At 46.4% G+C, this 24,522-nt stretch overlaps 1 pseudogene; it reads right to left on the bottom strand.

Annotated features, from left to right (window-relative positions):
• Window positions 1-1,272: 1,272 nt before the first annotated feature.
• LOC125534836 lies at window positions 1,273-3,873 on the bottom strand (annotated as a pseudogene).
• Between the last annotated feature and the right edge of the window lie 20,649 nt (window positions 3,874-24,522).

The following is a 24,522-nucleotide window of genomic DNA, read 5'->3' as shown; positions in this document are numbered from 1 at the left end:
CAATTTACCAGGTGATACTAATCGCATCTGTAATGATGTGCAATTGATGAGATGTAACTGCGGCAAACATTTGTATTGTAGGAAAGACAAAAAAATCAATGGAGTGGATAGGATCAAGTCAACAGGATATTACATGACTAGCAACTATAACATTACTAATCACCGTAAGGGTCTGATGTGGCTTCTCCCTCTGGATTTCTAGCTGCTCAATGTCGTTGCAGCATGTATCAAAATTACAATGTTAGCTGCTTTCTACAGAAACGTGGTTTTATGACTTTGCTAGTTGTCGGTGAGTTTTCATGTGTGTGTGTGTGTGTGTGTGTGTGTGTGTGTGTGTGTGTGTGTGTGTGTGTGTGTGCGTGCGTGCGTGCGTGCGTGCGTGTGCGTGTGCGTGTGCGTGTGCGTGTGCGTGCGCGTGCGCGCGCGCTAAATCGGAGCCTACATATATTCTCCCCCTTCATTCCCAAAATTCATTGTTTTAATTTTGAATCTATTTTCACTTGATATACCAGAACAAATTAAGGTATGTTATTCTTCCCCATGTGATTGCCACGGATTTGCCTACTCAAGAAAGACACACAAGATTTTAATATGCAGTCAAGCTCAACACGAACAAATGACTTGAATGTCACAACCTAAGGGGTGAAAATTCCTGAATATTCCCGTCAATAACAAATTCATGTAATCCTATTAAATTAAGATTTATGGAACTAGCTTGAAGTCAAACAAAATTCTGTATTCGAATGTGATCGGGCACAAACACATATATGCACATTCAACTTTTTGCAGCTGCTTCCGCAGGGCTACTGGGCTACCAAATCCCGCCGTCTACCTACCTCCTCTTTTGACTCTATCCTCGGCCGCCATTTCCACCTGCAGGTGACACGATGGCGGTAGCCACCCTAGCTAGTTACCATAGGAGGACAGGGAGATGCAGGGACCGTGTGAACACGCTGACTCCATGATTGATAGGCGGATCGACGAGCACCGACGATGGAGGCGTCAGGTATCCCGTGGCATGTTACGGTGGTGGCGTCCACAGGGCCGGCGGCCGGATCTGGATGACGCGTTGGCTCGTGGTGGTAGTTGGGTGAAGGCCAGGGCCGAGCCGGCAAAATCGGAGGCCCTGTGCGAAACTCTAAAATGGGCCTTATCTCACTAAGAAAAACACTACATAAACATAACTATAATAATATAAAGTTCATAATATATTAGATACCAACTGGAAAATATAAAAATTGTACCTATTATTGATTGTATGGTCTTCAGTCTTCACTTAAACAACATCATTCTTTTAGTGTTCTTTGTAATAATATCCTCATAATCAATCTTGTCCAATAGATTACTCTCCAGTGCTATTGTGGCCAAATCAGTGAGCCTTTGTTGTGTCATGGTAGTGCGCATATAGGACTTCAATAGCTTCAATTTAGAAAAGCTCCGTTCTGCCGAAGCAACAGTCACAGGGATAGTCAACAGAACTCTATATGCAATACATGCATTGGGGAAACAATCATGCCGCTTCAAAAACTTTAGAATTTCAACTGGCCCAATATTTTCTTTTGGCACGAAATTTTGAAGAAACATCAACTCCACATAAAGATCATTAGCATCAATGTCAGACTTCCCATCCTTTTTAAGAGCAACCTCAAGATTGTCACAAGAAGTTTTCAAGCTATTCTTATCCAATGACTGCAATGTTTCAGAGGTAAACAAGAAACCAAATATTTTCTGGTAACCCTGATATTGGTCAAATCTGCTTGTAAGTGAGAGAATTGCTTGATCAACAATACGTAAAAAATAGTTGACTCTGAATGATTCCTCTGCAGACTGTGTGGCAACATTTGCATCATCTGGGTTCTCATCAAAATGTCTCTTTCTTTTAATTTCTCGTCTTTTACGGAATGTTGTACCAATATCCATCTCAAGTGCAATTACTTTGGCTGTCTCCAATGCTTCTAAAAAACCAGTGTCCCTATAACCCTTGAAGAAAGAAAGCAATCCTTGCACTTTCTCAATAGCAACATCAATAAGCATATCCTTTTCTTGCAAGTGTTTGCTTACTAAATTAACAGCATACAATACCTCATACCAAATGACTATCGCCACTATAAATTCATACTCTCCAAGTTCATTATTTGCCAAACCTTTAGCCTCACTGCTCGTTTTTGTATCATTATCAGTCTCGATACCTGAAATGAAAATAAAGAAAATATATGTTATAGTTAGAGAAAACTAAAGAATTACATCATAACAATATGAAAATATTGGGTACCTGAAGTAGGGCCTCCCGAATGTCTGCACATTGAAGTCGAATAGCTTTAACACTGTCAACACGACTCTCCCAGCGTGTAGCTGACACTGACTTGGGAGTTAATCCTGTTATGTTATTTTTCAGAATCTGCCATTTCTTAGTAGAATTAGCAAAAGTCGTATATATGCGTTGGATGATTCCAAAGAAGTCTTTAGCTTTACCGCAAGTCTTAGCCATATCACAAAGTGTCAAATTAAGGCTATGACAACCACAAGCAGAATAGAATGCTCTAGGATTTACATTCAAAAGTCTCCTTTGGACACCTTGCTGGTTTCCTTTCATATTTGACCCGTTATCATAACCTTGTCCTCTCACATCATCTATATCAAGATCAAGAAGCTTTAGTTCATTCTCTAGCACTTCAAAAAGCCCTTGCCCAGTCGTATCATTTACATCTAAAAATCCTAGAAAGGATTCTTCTATGCAAACATGACTAGAAGATGAATCAACATATCTTATGATTATAGACATTTTTTCTTGATGGCTTGCATCTGGGGTACAATCAAGTATGACAGAGAAGTACTTTGCACTCTTTATTTTCTTAACAATCTCATACCTAATAGCGGAAGCAAGCAGGTGTATCAACTCATTCTGAATTAAAATCAAGATAATGAGTATGAGTTTCTTCATTTGTAATACGACGGACATGCTCTTGAATAACCTGGTCAAATTCAGCCAACATCTCAACCAAACCCAAGAAATTGCCATTGCTATCTTCATACAATTTTCTGTTAGTACCACGAAAGGCTAGATTATGCCTGGCAAGAAATTTTACAATGCAAACGATTCTGGACAGAACTTTTCTCCAGTGCTCCTTTTCACTCTCAAGTTGTCGTTGAGCAGCTTTATCAATTGTTTCATGCTTTTGTAATCTAGTACGCAACTCATACCAAGTTGTCATATTCAAAACATGATCTGCACTTGTCTCATGCTCTTTAAGTCTAGTGCCAAGATGTGTCCAATCATTATACCCCTCATTTGCCAAATTACCTTTTCGATACCCTTTTGCGAATAATTTACAACCGAAGCAAAACACTTTATCGAGTTCCTCAGAATAGACAAGCCAATCCCTATTGCACTCTCCATTCGATAGAATTCTAGTGTAGAATAGTGCAGAAAACCTCCTTTTATATTTATCCTTACGACCTTTCTTAAATGACATGTCCCTTTGAGGGCCCTTTTGTGCTAAAATATCAATTTGCTTAGAATTAAGGGAATCCCAATTTCTTGGATCAAATATGTCAAACTGAAAAGAATCACCAACGTCTGCAGTAGGTGAAGTATTCAAGTTACCATCAGTATTACTAGCCCCGATGTCATCACAATTTTCTTCACTCTCAACATTATTTTCTATCTCTGTCTCGGCATCTCTAGGGCTAGGATCATTGTCAACATTATTATCCGGAGCATGCTCTCTATCAAGTGACTGATTATCGGGCGACACTTGTGGTATTCTTATGACAAAATTATCCATATCTCCTTTTTGAGACAGAGTTAAATCCTCTTTTTTTTTGTTTCTTCAAACGCTTTTTGTAACCAGATTCATGTTTTCTAAATGCAGACATGACTTGGATCTTGCAATACTAGACACCTAATAGATGAAAAGAATATTAAACTTAACTGTAAGATTTTGGAAGAATCAAACAACTGGCAGATATCAAAATTTCAAAGTAAAGGCCAAAGGGCTCACAGGATGTCAGGATTGCTAGGTATTGACGCGACGACGCTTAAAAAACGAAGATCGGGAGATTGGCCTGAACTTTCCTTGCCTTTCAGGTGATTCAGTTCAGGTCCTCCCTTCTGTTGTTGTCCGGCCGTTCATGCTGCTCCTGTCCTCTTGAATCCTGAAAAGGGCCTATAGCGCTGGAAGTTGGAACGGAGTCATGAGATTTGTAAGGAAGGAAAGGAAGGATCGGAAGAACACTAACCTGCCGCCAGTGCCAGACGAATAGACGAAGAGACACCTCGTCGCTTCGCTCGTGTCGATGACGATCGATCACTGATTTTTTTTTCTTTTTCATTGGATCGATCCTATATGGATGAGGCATAGACTAGTCGGGGCTGCTCCAGGTCCAGGACACCAGTCCAAGAGGCCCAAAAGGTTACATTTTTTTAGCTTAGTATATATACTGTTGCAAATAAATTTGGAGGCCCCTGAAAGCGAGGGGGCCCTGTGCAAGCGCACAGACCCTTAGGCTCGGGCCTGGTGAAGGCAGGCCCAATCGGGGTCATGCGAGCCTGTTGCTCGACTCATGTTTGTCAGCGGGGTTGCTTTGGCAGACGGCTTGAGCACCTGCCACCCAACTCGGCCAGGCCGTGGTGGCGGCATGGAGATGGGTTAGTGTGGCGCTTATCGGATGTGGTAGTTGGAGGTGCATCGGGGATGCTAATTGGCATTTTGCAGTGTGCTGGCGCTGTTGTGGTTGTGCGTCATCTCTCTATGGTCGCGTGAGCTTTGACCCGAGTGTACGTTGGTGGTGCGGTTGGGCTCAAGGACGGCACGACGGACTGTTTTTGGTGGCGGGTTGGCTCCGAGGTGTCGAATGGTGGTGGTTGCATGAGGGATGCAATGATGGTGGCGGTTCGGATGGAGCAGTGGTTTGGAGGGGTGCTTGCTTGTGTGGGGTTGAGCTGGACCTCGTGTGTCGGCTGGTCCAGTGGATAGTGGTTGTAGTGGTGTCAACATCGCTTTGAGCTTGTTGTCATAGTGTGGTGTGGCAGTGTTGTCGTTTTTCTCTGTTTGGCATAGTTCACCATTGATGAATATAGAAGAAGAGTCGCGGCCCAGTCGCAGCTTGAAGCATTTATGCTTCCTCCCAGGTGCCTAATGTAGTGAGGCATTAGTGTCGATGGCATCCCTGTTGTTGGTTTGGCTCTCCTTGCCTCTACCGGTACCCTTGGGTCGCCTCTGAGAAGGTCAGTGCTTCGAGGGGCCTTTTTTCTTCTCCTCGGCGTCCTTAAGGGTGTCGATCATGTACAGGTCGTGGCCCAGCTGCCAATATGGGGTATGGCCATAGGTGAAGCCGCTCGTGATGTGTCGCCGTCATTTTCATACATGTCGGTTGCTTCATCAGAGCCGTAGTTTAGTATGTTGGTTAAGTCCTCGATTGTAGCGACTAGGTGGATGGTGGGAGGGGCACAAATTTCCCTATCGTCAGCTTTACATCCGATCTGATCATAGACTAAGGATGACATCGCTAGATATGGATTCGTTCTAGCATCTCGTTTAACTCCGAAAGATCCTCAATATCCTGACTGTAGGCCATGTTGATATGGAAAATTCTCCATGGGTTGTTTGACGCAACTTCATGTTCTTGGTTGGCCAGGGTTGACTCCTGGTTCACCGGCTGAGAGGTCGGGCCCAAGTTTAATGCAGAGTCTGAGGTCGGGCTAGACTCGAGGTCAAGATCTTAGGTGGCAGTGGTCGGATCCGTGCTTAAAATTGTGTCCAACGTGGCGATGATCAAGTCCATACTCGAGGTCGGCTCTGACACGAGATCTGATCTGAGGCCCGGATCAGGGGTTGGCTCTGTGGTTAAGGTCAGGATGTCCGAAGAGTTCTCAAGCCGATCCGGCATCCAGCCAGAGAGGGCGAGATTACCGCGCGAGTCGGCGGTGCACTCCAAGCTCGCGAAAGTGATGATCTGGTTTGGGACGAAGTTTTTGACACGGTCGAGGTGACCGGCTGAATTGGCGTGCAGAACAAAGCTGCCAAACGCAAAGAGGTGGTCGGGGACGAATATGTCACCGTAGCCAGTGTCGTTGTTGATCTGCAGATAAGCCATTGATCCTTTTCGACCACACAATGGAACTCTCAATGAAAATACCAATTTCAGTACTAAAACTTGCAGATCTCGGGTAGGGAGTCCCGAGCTATGGATCTAGAAACGATAGTAACAGGAGACGAAGGGCACGATATTTTACCCAAGTTTGGGCCCTCTTGAAGAGGTAAAACCCTACGTCCTGCTTGATTATATTGATGATGGAGTATCGAATACATGTTTGACCTAGCTACCTCGAGATCGTATGTTGTGTTCCAAACCGTAAGGCTGGTTATTGTGATTTTGTCTCTACGGACTAAACCCTCCGGCTTATATAGGCACCAGGGGTATCTAGGGTTACACATGGTTGGTTGTCAACTAGGGATAATCATGCCAATTGGTGGAGCAGTCCCTGAAGTACACGATAAGTCTTCGACTGAGTCCATCTTGGTCACGTTTGAGATCGAGGCTTCTAGAGTCCTTCCTTGTGAGATCGGTGGGCCATAAGCTCAGCGCATGGACAGTGGACCAACTAGGTTGGTACCTCTTAGTCCAGGACACCGTCAATTAGGCTTTGGGTGAAAGGTTTGGGTTCAATGCAGGTCATTGCCGGTGATGATGGCTCCCATGGGCGTCCTTCTCCTCCTTGGAGGCATTACTGAAGAGTGCTTTCCTCACCACTGGGACGTATCTGACCAGAGTGGAAGAGATGGTGGTGTCTTTTGGTTGGGCTGGATTTCCCCGAAGGCTCGATAGGGCGGTCGTGCAAATCATGGAGAAAGCTTTGTGATCAACAACGGTCGATGCCGGGGTCAATTATGGATCTGCTAGATAAGCAAAAATATTAATCGCACGAGGAGCAAAAGAAATTGGTAAGTGCATAAATCACAAGGATTCACCATAAGATCAAGTAATGATGTAGTTGTTTCTTTGCTTTGAGGTTGCTCACCACGTATGACATGTGGCAACGATGTAATTGTTTCTAAGAGTGATTCCTCTATTTTTATTTTGCATCATGGGTCCTCTATCGCCTATCTTGTTTTTTCATTGACAATATAATTCTCACTACTAATTAACACCACGACCACTCTCCATTCAATTATTCACTCACCCAAATCTTCCGTCTCCATGAATGATTTGGGTGATGTAGATCACTTCCTTCAGGGCAACGATATAATTGTTTCTAAGAGTGATTCCTCGATTTTTATTTTCCATCATGGTTCCTCTACCACCTTTTTTTCATTGACAATATAATTCTCACTACTAATTGACACCACAATCACCCTCCATTCAATTATTCACTCAAATCTTCCTTCTCCATGAATGATTTGGGTGATGTAGATCACTTCCTTCAGATTAATGCCGTAAGTAATTGATGTGGCTTGCTTATCTCTTAATAACAGTACACGCTCAAACATCTAGACCGTGTGCACATGCTCAACTGCAATCCCATAAACATACCCATTTATACACGTTCTAAGGAGCCTTCCATGAAGGGCACTCCTTTACAAAACCACACCCACTATCGCAGTCTTGGAGGGGCTTTTCAATATCTCACACTAACCCGGCAAGACACTGTTTATGCGGTGCAACAAGTGTGCTCATTTATGCATCAACAGAGGGACACCCATGTGCAACTAATTAAGTGCACACTACGCTATCTAGGCCGTAAGGGGAATGGCCGTTGTGGTCATTGTTCCGGAAAATGTAGTCACACAATATGAAGTTGTTTACCTAGACACTGATGTTTGGAGGGTTACCAACAATGGAGGTGAAGCTTAAACATCAACATATAAGGGTGGCTATCAACCCTAAGATGCGTTACCGAGGTATAGCACGATCCCGAATCATGGTAGAGTACTGCTCACTGTCGTTGCCTGCACTTTTGCTTCACTAATTGCCGGTACCTGCGTGTTTGTGCATAAAATTTCCTCTAATTTGTAGTACTCCCTCCTTTCCAACATCTTAGGCGTATTATTTTGCATGCAATCCTTAATGTAGGGTGCACAGTAACAACCTCCCCAACGATCGCGTAATCCTAGTTTCAGATTGGATCGGTCAAACAAGACTGGGTCCAAAGAATCCGTGCATGTCTCCCTCTTTCTTCTGCATGCCTCCCTCGTACAATTTTCGTGCTAATAATTAATACGCCCAAGATATTTTTCTGAGAGCAACCACATAATTCATTTCACTAATAGAAAATAAAGTTACATAGCCAAACATACGTGAAAACTGAAAGACTAACCAGAAAAACACGACTGTCCTAAAAACTTTGCATATAGACTCCTAAAAGATAGAAAAATATAGAATTATCCCTAGCTTCTCTTGCACTGCCGAAGCCAGCGGTCCTCGCCCAAATCTAGCATCGTCAAAGCGCACGCCAAAAAAGACATTGAGCCTCCACCATTGCCAAATCTAGGGAAGCACCATTGCCAAAGAGGCTTTGTAAGTCGATGAACAGGCCCGCTGCAAGCAGCAAGGCACACGTCGATGTGGCACATCGACCGGAGAACATCCCTGTGCTACCTTGGACCAAGATCCGCTGGATCCCATCGACGGGGTCGGGGAGAACGAGAGATCCACCACCATCGGACCAAACTCCTCGCTCCAGAGCATCCATCTCGCCCTGGCCACCAATGCCGCCGGGAATAGCACATACGCCATCGACATATCAAGAGGCTAATCTCACTAGATCTGAAGAATGGCGAGAGGACCAAGCCACCTACTTCATTGTGCCACCATGTAGATCTTTAAAATGTGTGGTTACTTGCAGCTCTGGCGGCCGCTTAGCCGCCTCCAGGATCGGGACGTCATCAACAACCTCATCGCCGACCTTCATTCGATGGCCTTCCGCTTGGCGCCCCGCTCCCCCCGCCACCCCCGGAGCCTGACTAGATGCTTTGCCGCACCCTGCGTGTGCGTGCCTTTCTTTTTTTCCTTTCTCAGGGCTTGCTGAGCTGTGCCCTCAGCATTAACCCTATTTAACTACTTGTTGTGCTAGACCTCTGGGTGTGTGTGTGTTGTTGAACCTTGTTGGATGTTTGGCTTTATCTATAAAGCAGGGCGAATGCCTTTTTCGGTAAATAGCACATACGCCATCAACATATCAAGAGGCTAATCTCACTAGATCTGAAGAATGGCGAGAGGACCAAGCCACCTACTTCATGGTGCCGCCGTGTAGAGCACCGCCAAGATGGGGGGAGGGGGGGGGGAGAAGCAATGGCATCTTACTCTGACGCGGCGCCACCGATGCGGCACCCCTGAAAAAACCTAGCCCAACCCTAACTACTCGCTAAGATCGAAATGGCGAGGTTCCCATCCCCTGCAGCAGGGATGAGAGATCTTGCTAGCGGAGGTAGTGGGCAAAAGTTTTGGTTGCTGTCACTGCCTGTTGCAGAGGTGGAGGGCAGATCCAAAGTTACCCCGAAACTTGTCAATCCTCCCAAGATTTTCGGAAGGAGGGAGTAGTATGTTTCTCTCAACATTTATTGTCCTCAAATATGTAGCATGTTGCAGACCCGGCGTTTTGCTTTTTTGAATTTGTTTTAAGTAGCGATCGAATATACTATTTTTCTTTTTCTTTTTCCCCACAAAAAATAAAGTTTTTTTAATATACTTGTATTTAAGTTGCTTGGAGTAGGGACGTGATTGCCTACAGTTTAGATGCCTTGCCCCCGACGGAAATAGGAGTATACAAGATGGTAATTCCACCCGTGTACCTGCCAAACCGATCCCCACGGCAATACAAATCCATCCGCATAACAACCGTCTTGTAGTCAAAATCGGGAACGAGGAAGATGGCGGCCAAGATGAGGGCGGCCGGTGATGTGTGGTCCAAGCTCCCAGACGAAATTCTCGGCGAGGTCTACGGCCGGATCGCTTCTCCGCTGCACGCGTCCGCTTCGCCGCAGTCTGTCGCTCATGGCGCGTCGTTAAATCGTGGCAACAGCCGGCGCCGACCTTCCCGTGGCTGATCCTCTCGTCACGGGACGACGACGACGACACGGCGAAGCGGGTGTTCTGCCCCGCGGATGGCGAGCTCCTACGCGTCTCGCTCCCGCCCGAGGCGATCGGCAAGCGGCTGGTCGGGTTTCATGATGGGGGCTGGATCGCCGTCACGTCCGCCATTGCCGGTGGTGAGTCACCACTGATCGTCAATATCTTTTCTGGGGTCGAGGTGCCACTCTCCGCCAAGCAAAGCACCACGCCATGGATCAAGAAGCTAATCTTTTCGGAGGCCCCCACATCCAATCACTGTGTCCTTGCCGCCATCCTCGCGGACAGGCTCGCTGTGTGCAGAGTTGGATCCCAAAGCCATAATAATCAGTGGATATCACAATGGTGTTACTCTTACGATGACATTGCTTTCGGCCATGGGAAGCTCTATGGCTTGCTTAGAAACTATCTATTCATGCACGACATTCACATGACCAACGAAGGTAATCCGGTGGTCAGCACGCCCCACATACTGCGCACGAACCCACTACCCAAGTTTGAGGGAACTGGATTCCACATCAGCTACATCCTTAAGCATGGCGACAAGTTGTTGCCAAAAGAGCATGGTGGTCACAAGAGAACAAGGGCTTTTTCTTCAAAGTGTTTGAGCTCATCAAGACTAGTAATACACGTCCCGCCTATGGATGGACAGAAGTGACAACATTAGACGATCATGCCTTGTTCTTGAGTGCCAATTGCTCCAGGATGGTGTACCTACCAGCAGACAGGCGTGACGGAGTAGAGAGTAACCACATATACTACAACAATATCAAATTAATAGGTGATGATAAGTCCATATATAATGATGTAGATTTGACAAAATGTGACAATGGCCAACATTTGTACTGTGGGAAAGACCGCAAGTTCAATGGTGTTGCTATGATCATGTCTGTGAGATACTACGTCACTAGTAGCGACCATAACAATCTCATGTGGCTTCTTCCTCCAGATCTCTAGCCGCTCAATGTAATCGCAATATGTATAAAGTTGGTACAAGTTAGTACTAGACCAGCATTAATTAATATGGATCAGAGGGAGTAATAGATTTACTATGTTGATTTATATTTTGCATGTCTCAAGGTGGGTGGCAGCCTCTTCCCTGTGATGCCGTGTTGATGTTGTCATGGTAGTCGTCTCTTAGGTTGTGCTATATTCCCTCCGTTCCTAAATATTTGTCTTTTTAAAGATTTTAAATGAACTACCACATAGGGATGTATAGACATATTCTAAATTGTAGATTCACTTATTTTGTTCCGTATATAGTCAGTTGTTGAAATCTCTAGAAAGACTATTGAAGCTGGTTGTGGTTGGCTCTTGTAGTGGATTATTCTCGCTCTCATGCCTTGTGTGCTCTTGTCCTAGTCTGGGTAGTCTGTTTCTCTCGAGTCGCAGATTGCCGACTCTTGGTTAGTGATCCTTAGATTGTTTTAAACTTTTTTTTAGTTTGGGTTGCGTCGCTTGTATGATTTGTGCGTTTGTTTGATGTTGTTTCTTCTTCTTCCTTAATGAATTCACAGGTAGCTGTTTTGCATGGTTAAAAAACATCATACTCTATTCTCCCATCATTCTCGTTATTGTTATTGTTAGAAAATTATGTGATTAAATGGTTAATATGTTAATTACCCTAAGTCAAAGTGGGCCCATTCGTTAATTAGGGGATTAACACTAATTTGTGCCTGTGATTGGGGGGCTAATCTATAATACCTAAATAGTCCATTCTCACTAACCTATTTTTCTCAACATGCAACATGTCCACATCAGTGATCAACATGTAGCCATCCACATCAGCTAATCTGCCACATCATCAAGTTTTTTTTCTATTATCTGAGTCATCCCACCTTTTTTTCTATAGAGGAAGAGGATTACACACCGCACCGTTTTGTTGGGGACGTTTTTTCCCCCAAGAGGTTCCCCGTCCCACGCTTCCTCTTCACCAGGCCCGCGACCTCAGGCAGCGCCGCCTCTCCTTCGCGACCTCCTACCTTCTCCACAGAACTTCTCCCCCACTTCCATCTTCTCTAAAGTCCATTATAACACGGAAGTGGAAAGGATGCAACTCTATATTTATACAGTGACCCGTCAATCGATCACATCAGAGCTAAGGAGATGAGACGGCGAGGTCGAGCTTCAGGTAAAAGTTCAGAATGGTGGCGAGGCGGGGCGACAGCTCGCCGGAGCAACGGCCTTCTCGCTGGTCGCGTTGGAGCCGTTGGCGTCGATCACATCCGAGCCAAGAAGATGAGACGGCAAGGTTGAGCTCCAGGTCAAGGTTCAGACTGGTGCGAGGCGGAGCGACGGCTCACCGGCGGCCTTCTCGGTGGTCGTGTTCGAGCCGTTTGGCGACACTGCTCGCAGCCGTGGCCTCCTCCTCCCACTGGCCGCTCGACAGCGTCAGGACACACACCGCCCGCCCACTGCTGTTGCTTTTGACGTGTGCTTACCTACAGTAACATCTTCTCTGAACATTAATACCCTTCCCCTCCACGCTCACCCATGCCACTTGATCCGTCTCTTCTTTTCCTTCGATGCAGAGCTTGGAGGCCATCTATCCCACGCACTAGCATCACCATCCACCTAATCGACTAGGCTGCACTGCAGCAAGTAGTAGTAGCACTGTAGCAGCCAACGGAAGTGTTGGCATGGTCAGGAGGAGGAGAGCTGCTGCTTCAAACAGCTTTTCAAGACAACTGCATTATGATCTACTGCAGTGGCGGAGCTTGACAAGAATCTATGGGGGGCAAAGACAAGGAAAAAACAACTTCAACAAACAAGAACTTGTAGCCTTCAGGAAAATTTATACTTATATTACCCATATTTATCGCAAAATAAATGTATGATTAGGAATATATATGCTTCATAAGAGAACTAAACACATCGAAATATACACGTTGCCGCTTAGCGTTCAAACTAGGAAGACACTGAATTCCGTTAAAATACCCCAAATTAGGTCAAATGAATAAGCATACTAATTGCTAAAATAAAACAGGATATTCCAAAATTTAGTGTTGCCCCCAATTTACTCGTATGAGCAACATTGCAAAAAGGGATCCAGTAGTTTAGAGTTTAATTAAGCTGGGTAGATGGCACTTGCAAAATTAAGTAGACAAGATCGTATGGGGGGCGGCCTGCGACGAGGAGTGGCGTGCCGGCTGGCCTACATCGACGACCACCGGCTAGTGGCGAAGAACCAAAGACGACCATCTCAGGAGTGCCCTTGTTCCTCCGTCTTGACCTCCTAAGTTGACGCGAGTTCCGTTGAGAGAGTCAGATCAATCGATCCGGTATTAGCCCTAGTGAAAGCCCAGGTTCACATGCATACATCTACAGCTAGCCAAGATATCGATTAAGTTGCTTGGCTGCTTGGTTGAGTCTTAGCTTTGCACGTACGTGATTGGTTGAGTCTTAGCTAGGCAAGAAATCCATCGGCCTTCTACGTATATGTGCATGTGCCATCCAAGAGCTGCAGGGCACGCGATTACATACCTAGTAGAAAAATTGCACATGGGTTGGGGGGGCCACAGCCCCCTCAACCTTCAACATAGCTCCGCCGTTGATCTATTGTGATGAGAAGAGACACCAGCAGTCAAGCTGCATATTTGCTATTGACTTTATTTGCTCCAGTAGGTGGAATCAATAATGTTACTGAATTTCTTTGTGACCATCCACTAAAGGTAACTCTTTCTGCGCCATTTTGTTCGTATGATTGCATAAATTTGCACACTCTGTATTGCCCCTTGCTAAAGAAGACCTCTGAATAAGTCTTACAAAATGCACAAATCTCTTTTGATGGTATGATGTCCATAATCTTCTTTGTTGTTCAATACATCTACTATTTTTAATTACTGATGTGGTTTGAACATATTTCTGAATACTCAAAATATGTTGGTGTTTGCAGGTTACTTTGGTCTGGATTACAGGGTAAAGAAACCTTTTCTCTGGAGTAGTTCTCTTCCAATCATTCACATGTTTTAATGGTGTGAGTTACTTCCACATATATGCGAACCCGAGAGTGTTGACAAGTATAGATCTGAGCAGTTGAAGGAAGATGATGCAAAAATAGTCGAAGGACGGTCAGACTATTATTTCCATTCAATTCTCATTAGTCTTGCATGGACCTAAAAATAGTACTCCGGTGTGGGCAACTAAGAAGAATCATTACCACCTCTGAAGCAAATCTTCATTCAATTCTATAGAAGTAAGAGCATGCCCTCCTTTATTTATCCTTACAGATTGTTATTCTTTGACTCCTATAGAACTGCTTTAGTTCAACACCTTTAATCTAATTATGTTCAGCTTTGCGGAATCAGTAAGATTTAGTTCACTATTCTCTGTTCATTGTCATATTTGTTCGGTTTGCATACATGCCTTTGTTCCAGAACAGGTTATCCTGACTTCCCAAACCATGAATATTATAGACCTGCAATATTACCTAGAATACAATATTGAATGCATAATATGGTTATGAATTGTCTGTTCAATTATTGACCAAAAGTTAATCACCGTGCTAAGTATAAAAGCTTTCTCCCTTGATTGGTCTTACCTTATTAAGTCAAAATTGCATCACCATTTTATTTTATCGTGAAACTTCTTTCACGCTAATTGTTGTATAATATTGCCGTCACTAGATGTAGCAGGGGTTTGGTTTTTATGTGTAGAAATATGGGACAACCCGAACTGGCAAATTCTGTTCTCACTGTCATCAACTCTTACACGCTATTATTTTTTCCACTTTTCAAGTGCCAACTCTCTGTTCCTGTTAATGGAGGTGATTGTTTGTTGTCTTCGCCATGAATATAAGCAGTGAGCTATGATATGGCCAACTAAGAAGAATCATTACCAGCTCTGAAGCAAATCTCAAATGCCTATCTGATTTGTGGTATATTTATTTATTCTTTGTGGGTGAGAGGTTTTTGATGCACAAATGCTTGGCAGGGCCACAATATTTTGCCAGTGGGAAATGAAACCACTAATGTAAATATGGTTTTGAAAGGAAATGTTATGCATTTTCTACCCAGTTCTGCATTGTTAAATCTCATGAAATGGTTTTATTTTAGCCAAGAAACACTATGGCTAAAAGTATGTCCAAATTATTTCTATTTCATTTGTCTAACATATCCCATTTTTCTTTCAACAGTTCCCGCAACAACGTGCGGGGTGTCATCTAGTTACTAATATGGTTAGGTCACACGTCATATACAGCGCTATATATAAAGGAGGGCACCCCTGCACCTATTTGATCGTTGTATCGTTTAGGATAACAGTGCCCTCCAAAATTCACTCCAAATCCAATCGGGAGTGCGTTGGACGTTGACGTGAAGGCCTGTCCTTACTCCGGCAAGGTGCCAGAGTGATCTACTACGTTGCTGCAGTTCGTCATCGGACTCCACTTCCTCCACCGAGATGGCCTCTCCAAACGAGGTATAAACACACTACTGTCCACTAATTTCCGCATCAAATCGAGTAGTGTTCATGTGTATTAGATAAGATCTGATTAGCAATTGCATAATCCCAGCAATATCTCTAACATTTGGTATCAGTAGCCAGTTGGATCTAATCACATGAATCTATTTGAGGAAAATTGGCAGTAGATCAATCTGTGTCATAGAACTTGCCTGAAAATTCACGTAATTAGGCCACACTCACGCACATCAGCGGTGGTGTCACAACCGCCGTCCGCCTCAGGGTGATACTGCTGTAGCCGAGCACATCTGGTTGTGCTCGCGCCACGCTGCCGTGTGCCTCAGGCCGTGCTGCCGCTGCCGTGCGCCTCATGGTGGCGCTGCCACCGCCGTCGCGCGCCTCACGGTGGCGCCGACCACTTTGCATCGGTGCCGTCCTTGCAGAGCTAACTCACTCTGCTTATCCGATCTGGTTTTCTCATAACATTAAGATGGATATTTTCGTAATTCATAATTTTGATATCCATATTATTTATGTTTTATTCAGCTTTGAACCCATCACTATTTTCTGGGCTCCTGAACTCAATTGAGCACCTCAATGGGACTAACTTTCCTACATGGAAGGAGCAGATTTCCATTAACCTTGGAGTCATGGATCTTGACTACGCACTTAGGGAGAAGGCTCCAGTTCCCTTGTCATCTGATGATGAAAACCTTGCTCGGAAAACTAAGGTTTATGAGGCTAACAAGGAGGAGTGGGAGCGCTCCAATCGATTGTCCCTCATGATCATGAAAAGCATAATTACTCTTGGGGTTAGGGGAGCTATCCCCGATTCTGAATGTGCTAAGACTTATCTGGCATCGGTGGAGGAACAGTTTAAAGAATCCACAAAAGTCTATGTCAGTACGCTGATCATGAAAATGCTCACGACTAAGTGTGATGGTGCAAGCGCTGTGAGAGAACATATTATGACTATGAACGATATGGCCGCAAAATTAAAGGGCATGGACATGGAGATTTCTGAGGGCTTTTTGGTTCATTTCATTATGACTTCCCTTCCTGTGGAGTTTGGTCCATTCAAGATCAACTATAACACACAGGAGAAGTGGATCATGGGTGAGCTCACGGCTATGTGCGTTCAAGAAGAGGAGCGACTTAAGATAGAGAGAAAAGATTACGCTCATCTTACTTCCATGAACGAGTGAATAAAACCACCACATTGAAGCATAGGTTTGCAAAAAACATTGGTTTACGATTTTTTGCCAGAAACCATTGTTTCTCGGCCTAATTTTTTTTTGCAAAAATGATCAGTCTCTTTGGGCAATTTAACCTCAATTATGACAGGTTGGTCCCGCAAAAGCTGATGTGGCGTAACGGTTGGTCTAGACAAAGTGTGATATGACATTACCAAATAGTCCCTGGTATTTTTGCATAGGCACCCTTCAATTTGAATAGGAAAAGCAATCAGGCCCTTGCCGACCGCCTCACCCCACCCGCAGCAGGCCATCCTCGAGCTCGGGCTCCCTGGGCATCGAGGCTGTCGCCCGCCTCTGGCACTGGGAGGCGGCGTCCAGGTCGTCGCCTCGCCCATCTCCGACACCGGGAGCCGCGGTCGGGAGGCTGGCTACGATGCACTCCGGCAAGGACCTGCTGCTAGGCATCAGCATGCCGGCCGGCTACAAGCCACTCCACCTGTTCCCTTCTGCCGTCCTGACAGTGAGCCACAGAGTTGGAGAAGGAGACGGGGCGACGGGTCGAGCTGCTGGCGGCGGCTGGTGGTCTTGGCCGACGGTGGAGGCCCGCGGCGGCTGGTGGTCTCGGCTGACGGTGGAGGCCCGCGACAGCTGGTGGTCTCGGCCGACGGTGGAGGCCCACGGCTACTGGTGGTCTTGGCCGGCGCGGCAAGAACCCTAGCTGTTGTGGCATGGTCGTGCCAGAGCTCGCCGCAGGTGGGCTGCGAGGCGCCCCTCGGGCGGACGAGGCGGAGGCGGGGGCGGCCCGAGGTTGATGACACCCGCCAGATCTGAGAGTTTCCGACGGCGGTGGAGCTCGATCCGGCGGCGGACCGCTGAAGGCCGGCGAGGCGACGAGTATTGCGGGGCGGCCCGCGGTGGCTGGTGGTCTTGGCCGGCGGCGGGGCGCCTGAGCACGCACAGGGGAGAAGGGTGGGTTGGCTGCTTTGTATTCATATATACTGAGTAAAAGATCAACGCTGCACTCGTCCAGTATTCATATATGCTGAGTATAGAATAGCATTTACAGCAGAATACTAGCAATGAACATTTACAACAGAATACTACAAAAATATAAAGATTTTGGGATTGGATTGGGGCCAAAATTTGGCATGAGACAAAAACTTGGCACTTGATTTGCCAAATACTGGCAACTTTGGATAGTGCCAAAATTGGCATACATAATCTTATAGGCACTAGGTCACTAAAGGGTTCACTCTCCCCACTAAACCATTCAAACCCCTTGCGTTGTATACTTTAGAATACAGATGACATAACCTTAGCATGTCTCACAATCAATGTAACCAAAGCATCAACAGATTAATGATCTACAGGCTAAAACATGGCATCATTTGACTTTAGGTTCAGATTAGCATCAGGCATCAGCTATCTAAGCATGCATTCTGTTCCTGTTTTCATGGAAGGTTATCCATGATTTTTATTGGTTCTCGTATTAATCTAGGAGCACTCTATAAGTAGCATGAGTCATCCAAAGAAGAATCCAGATCCATAAATCACATGCCCATATATAACGATAATACAACATGTAATTGCCGTCACCGCGTAATCCAATTGATATTTCGGTGATTTCACATGGTACCCCATTAGTGCCATGTGTGCAATTGCTCTGGATTTAATGTCACCATGAACCGCGTCATTAAGCCAGCCTTCTTCTCGACCCCTCATCTGCCATCGCAGATCTTTGACAAATGCGCATACATAAATCTATATGGGAGAGGGGGGAATGGGAGGATCGTAGTATACCTTGATGTTGAGCGTGAGAGGCGAAGGGGAAGCCCACCACCGGCTTGTCGCCGGCGAGCTAGGACCTTGAGAGGGGACGGAGGCACGGATCACACCGACGTGTTGCTCCTGGGCCTGAGAGGGGAAGGGGGTGAGTAGCCCAACACCGGCTTGCCATAGGCGAGCTGCTGCTGTTGCCGGAGATGAGGAGGATGCGGATCTCGGGTGTCGCTACTGCCCCGCTACCGTCTGCAAGCGGGAGGGAGATGGGCGAGGGTGACTCGCGGTCGCGTTCGGAGGAGGATATCGGGAGCAAATTAATCAGAATCGAGGGTCCTTATTGCTAACTGTCCGCATATATCCCACGACCATAATCTGTACCACTCACCCCAATTAAGACGGCCCAGATCTAATTTTCTATTTTTTTTCACGTGAAGCTCTTCTTTTATTCTAGTCGTTCCCAAATCATGTTAGCTTTGGATATGCTGCCGGCGTAAATAGAGCTGGATTCTGATCATGGGACGCAAGAATATTTGGATCAGTTCAAATGACGAATTGAGATAGAAACCGATGGATTCCAGTGGCTGGGGGGTCCTATGTCTATTGATAGGTTCAAGTAAACAGAAATGATAAGATCTTCAAGAATGGGAACTGGGACGCTACAAGGAAGCCATGCACCTGCACCTCGCCCGCCCGTTCCAAGCACCAAGACCTCTCCCCCGACATCAACGCTCTCATGGTTGCACTCTCCGCCGCACGTGTGTACATCGATCTGGCCACCGGCAACTACCACTGCCTTCTCTTTCACACGAACGCCGGCCGCTGTCCCGCCCTCCAGCACCTCCCGGCCGCCTCCATTGCCACATGGACGCGGCCTGCTGCAACCTTCTCTATCACATGAACGCACGGCCTGAGAGCGCACACACGCACACGGACGACGCCTGCAACCACGTGATGCCACGCATGGGCAACTAGCATGAGAGCATCTCCAGCCGCGTCACCAACAAGCTCTTCCAGGCCATTTTTTTGGAGCCGACGCCAAAAAAACACCCCAGTCGCGTCTCAGGACGCCGAAAAGAGCCGGTTCGGCTCTTTTTTCCGCCAGGCGGTCACAGGCCGAACCCGGCGCACTGGGAGGCAATTGGGGGCTCCGGCGCAAGGAAAAAGCGCGGTTGGCCCACACCGTCAGATGAAAAGTCAAGGTTTTCTTTCCCGACTCGCCTCCCATCCCCCGCGCCCTCGGCCGCCACTAGCTATATCCCGGCGCCGCCCGCCGCCCTTCACCGTTAGATAGCCATTCCCCGCCGGAAAAATAGCAGAGCTTCGCCGTGGCAGCCCCTCCAACAGCAGCTGGGCGTTTCCGGCCGCGGAGGGGCAGTTTAGCGGCGGGTACACGCCCACCAGGCACAAGGTGTTCGGCAATTTGCCTGCCTCATCGATGGACTCGGATGACGAGGAAGCGCTCGCCGCGCTGCTGGAGGAGGAAGCCGAGGCCGACGTCCAGGAAGAAGAGCATCTCATGGTGCTCGTCACCCTCGCCCAGCTGCTGGCGAGCAATGAAAAGCCGCGGCGAGGTGGCTCGGCGCCGGGGCGGGTGAAAGCAAAGAGCCGGCATCGTCTCGAAGGCTACTGCATGCTCTACTCTGACTACTTCGCTGATGCTCCACTTCACGGCGAGAAAACATTTCGGCCCCGTTATCGGATGAGCCAAAAGCTCTTCCTCAGGATTGTGAATTCCATCCGGGAGTTCGACAACTACTTCAAGTACAAGATGGATTGCACCGGCAAAGTTGGATTCACCTCCATCCAGAAGTGCACGACAGCGATGAGAATGCTTGCATACGGAGCTCCCGGTGATTCACTCGACAACTATGGGCGCATGGCCGAGTCCACCAGCATAGAGTGTTTCTATAAGTTCTATCGGGCAGTGGTGGCAGTGTTTGAACCGCAATACTTGAGAACACCCAATGCGGAAGACACTGCTCGGATCCTAGCACAGAATGCAGCAAGAGGATTTCCTGGGATGCTTGGAAGCATCGACTGCATGCATTGAAAATGGAAAAATTGCCCATTTGCTTGGCAGGGGATGTACAAAGGCGCCAAAGGCGGTTGCAGTGTGGTACTTGAGGCGTTGGCCACACAGGACCTCTGGATTTGGCACTCCTTTGGTATGCCAGGAACTCACAATGACATCAACATGCTGCAGTGCTCTCCTGTCTTTGCCAAGCTTGTTGAAGGTCATTCTCCTCCGGTGAACTTCGAGATCAATGGGCGGCACTACAACAAGGGGTACTATCTAGCTGATGGCATCTATCCGAGATGGTCGACATTTGTGAAGACGATCTCAAACCCTGTGTGAGGAGGCAAGAACGCCTGGTTTGCGAAGATTCAGGAGGCTTGCAGGAAGGATGTCGAGCGGGCATTTGGTGTGCTCCAATCTCGATTTGCTGTTGTCCGATACCCCCTCAGACCTGGTCGAAAGATCAAATGCGGGAGATTATGACTTGTTGTGTCATCTTGCACAACATGATCATCGAGAGCGAGTAAGAAGACCCAGTGTTTGACATTGAACCATACTACAGGCAGAGTCCTCTAGCCGAAGCTGATCACCAGCTACCGGCAACCTGGACTGCCTATCTCAGTATGCGTCAGGAGATCCGAGACCCACAGGTGCATCATCAACTGCAGAAAGATCTGATTGAGCACCTATGGAGGCTCAAGGGGGACGCCGGGCGCGACGTGTGATGAAATATGAGTTTTTATTTGTTGAACTATATAATTTGTATTGAACTATTTGTTGTTGTACTATTTTGTTGAAGTATTTGATTTTTCTGTGATGAAATATGTGATAAAAAAAAATTACGTTGATAATTGAACGCCGAGACACGGCGAACCACGCCGAATATGGGCCTATTCTCGCCCATATGGGCCCTTTATTTGCCGAAATGGGGCTGAAAAATGGGCCAATTTCGGTGTCTGGGGACGACGACTGGGCGCAAAACCGCCCCCAACGCCGATTGTATCGCCGGCTCGCCTCCAAGGGGCGATTTTTATGCGTCCTGGAGAGACCAACAGCTGGAGATGCTCTCAGACTCCTCCAGGCCGTAGGAGAGGTGGTGTGGCGGCACCGCCTTTTGCCTGCGTCGGATGGCATGGTTGAGTGAGCCCGGTGCGAAAGGGAAAGGTGAGGAGACTTTCTTCTGCTGACAGGTAGGACCCACTCCTACCGAAATCACACTGGGCCAGCTTTCTGCAGTAGCTAAAACCAGACAATAAAATCTTAAAATAAAATAGCCTACATGGCACGTCCAGTCACCATCAAATTGGGGGGAAATGTGGGACATGGGGCACATGTGGTAAAATGCCCACAACGTCAGTCAATGGGGGTACAAATTGGAGACAATAGCCAAAATGCCACTATGAGAAACTGGACTTGTCAAATTACCACTATGAAAAACTGACTTGCCAATATAGCACTGTCTTCTCATTTTTTTGTTGTCAAAATAGCACTTCCGTTAGTTGTCAAATATTTTCCGTTAGTCAAACTGTTAGCATCTTGTCAGTTTTTTGGCTATTCCAAAATTACCCTCACAAGACCTAACACCCACCCACGACCTCTTCCTCTCCAGCCCAATTGCACGCAACACCCATGGCGGCGCGAGTGCGCAGCCCCCGCCGGCACCTCTCCGTCTGAACCTCTCCCGCGCCCATCCCCCTCCCCCCTCCGCCTCCCACTCCGCCGCCCCCTCCGCCGCCCGCGATCCGTGGCTGGGCAGCCCGGCGCCCATCGATCCGAGGGCTGGGCCACCGCCGGCTCAAAGCTTGGCCCTCCTCTGCCTCGTCCCACCTGTACGCTCACCCGCCCCTCTTCCTCGTCCCGCCCCTCGACTGGATCCTCTCCCTGCACCAAATTTCTACCACTACATCCACAACAGCATGAGGTACAGTTTTCCCCCCTGTTTCCATGTTTTTTTTCGTTGCAAGTGCAGCAGATTTAGTGTTGTGTTTATGTGTTTCAGAGACGATTCTATGGGCGATTACAAAGTAGAAATAGATGTTCAGTCTTATTTGACGATTGTAGACGGCAAACGAGTGTACAGAAGGGGCAAAACATGGGATTTCATGGCCGGTCGGGACTTGTCTGTGGCGCGAATAAAGGAGGTTGTGGAGGAGAAGTTTAAGTGGTCTACTGATCAAAGGATGACCATTTGGTATGGAACCGGAGATAACACCGTCCTGTTGATCTCTGAATCAGAGATAGCTGAGCTATTTAATAGATGTTCTAAGACAAAAATAGTAAGGTTCGGTGTGACCATTGAGAGAAAACAACAACACAATGAACATGCTTCTTTCATGGCCGAGGGAATGGATGATCAGCCGGTTCATGCTCCATTCTTTGCTTGGACGAAGCAAGCCTATGAAGGGGAGTACGAGGATGATGAGCCCGTGGGATGCGATGAGGAGAACACCTATTTGCATGAGGAGAATGTAGAGTCAAAGGAGAATGCCGAGCCACAGAAAAGTGCCCAGCCAAAGGTTGCAAGAGTACCATTGGGAACACTGGATGTTGACAACTCTTATGATCCACATCATGTGCGAGGGGATGATGAGACTTTACTTGCGAACAATGTGGCTCCTACTTATATCCATGATAAAAAAATCCTCGTCTTGAAGTAGGAGCCACATTTCTTAACTCCAAAGCATTTAGAGTTGCATTGAGACAACTAGCAATTAGAGAAGATTGGTCCTTTAACACACAATATAGTGATACTAGGAGATTCAGGGCTAATTGCACCGACGAGGATTGTCCATGGAGGATACATGCCTCCAAGTTACCGAACACTAACACTTTCATGGTATGATTAATACTATTGTTTCCTTCTTGCTTTGGTACATGTTATTGTTGATTTGTTTCTTTCTATTGTTATTTATTTGACATTTATGTTCCTTGATGTTATTGTAGGTAAAGAAACTTCCCTTCGAACATACTTGTGGGAGCAAAAATTGCAGCAAAGGAATGGCAAATAGAGATTGGCTTGCTGAAAAAGGGAAGGCTGCACTTGAAGAGAATGCCACGGTGAGTGCAAAACAGCTTAGAGAACGTTTACAAAGGGAGTATGATATTAAGCTTCAATACACCGATGTTTGGAAAGGGAGAGCTCGTGCAAAGGATCAATTAGAATGTACATATAAGGAGAATTTTCAGTTGTTGTGAAACTTTAGAGCTGAATTGTTGGCAGCCAATCCTGGAAGTACATTTGAGATAGACATAAAAACAACTACCAACAAGAAAGGTGAAATTGTGCATGTTTTCAATAGGTTGTTCATTGCCTTCAAGCCATGCATTGATGGGTTTTTAGCAGGGTGTAGACCATATTTGGGGGTTGATGCAACTTTTCTTAGTGGGAAATACACTGGACAATTGGCGACCGCAATTGGTGTAGATGGACATAGTTGGATGTTCCCGGTAGCATTTGGAATATTTGAGAAAGAAAATACAGAAAATTGGGTATGGTTCATGGAGCAGCTGAAATTGGCCATTGGAGAGCCAGAAGGGCTTGCAATCCATACAGATGCATGTAAGGGGTTGGAGAACGCCATATCTAAGGTCTACCCAAATTGTGAACATAGAGAATGCATGATGCATCTGATGCTTAACTTCAAGAAAAATTCAAAGGTGACATACTTGATAATATGTGGCCTGCAGCTTGGACATATGAGGTAGAGAAGCATGATTCACTAATGGCAGAAATACAAGCACAAAGCGCTGAAGCAATAGCATATTTGAACATGCATCACAACCATGTGTGGACAAGAAGCAAATTTTCAGCAATGACAAAAGTTGAGTATGTTAGCAATAATTTGGCAGAGGTTTTCAACAATTGGATTAAGGATGTGAAGCAACTTGCACTTGTTGAGATTTTGGACAACCTTAGGGAAATGATAATGATTTTGTTTGAGAAAAGGAGAGCTGTTGCTGAAGCGTTGCTAGGTTACATACTGCCTAGTGTGATAAAGGAGTTGAATTTAAAAAGTAAGGGGCTGCATTATTTGGAAGCAAGAGCATCGCCAAATATAG

Source organism: Triticum urartu, chromosome 2, assembly GCF_003073215.2.
Source record: "Triticum urartu cultivar G1812 chromosome 2, Tu2.1, whole genome shotgun sequence".
Classification (NCBI taxonomy): domain Eukaryota; kingdom Viridiplantae; phylum Streptophyta; class Magnoliopsida; order Poales; family Poaceae; genus Triticum; species Triticum urartu.
Note: the sequence above shows the minus strand (reverse complement) of the source record. Positions and strands in the feature narration are given on the sequence as shown.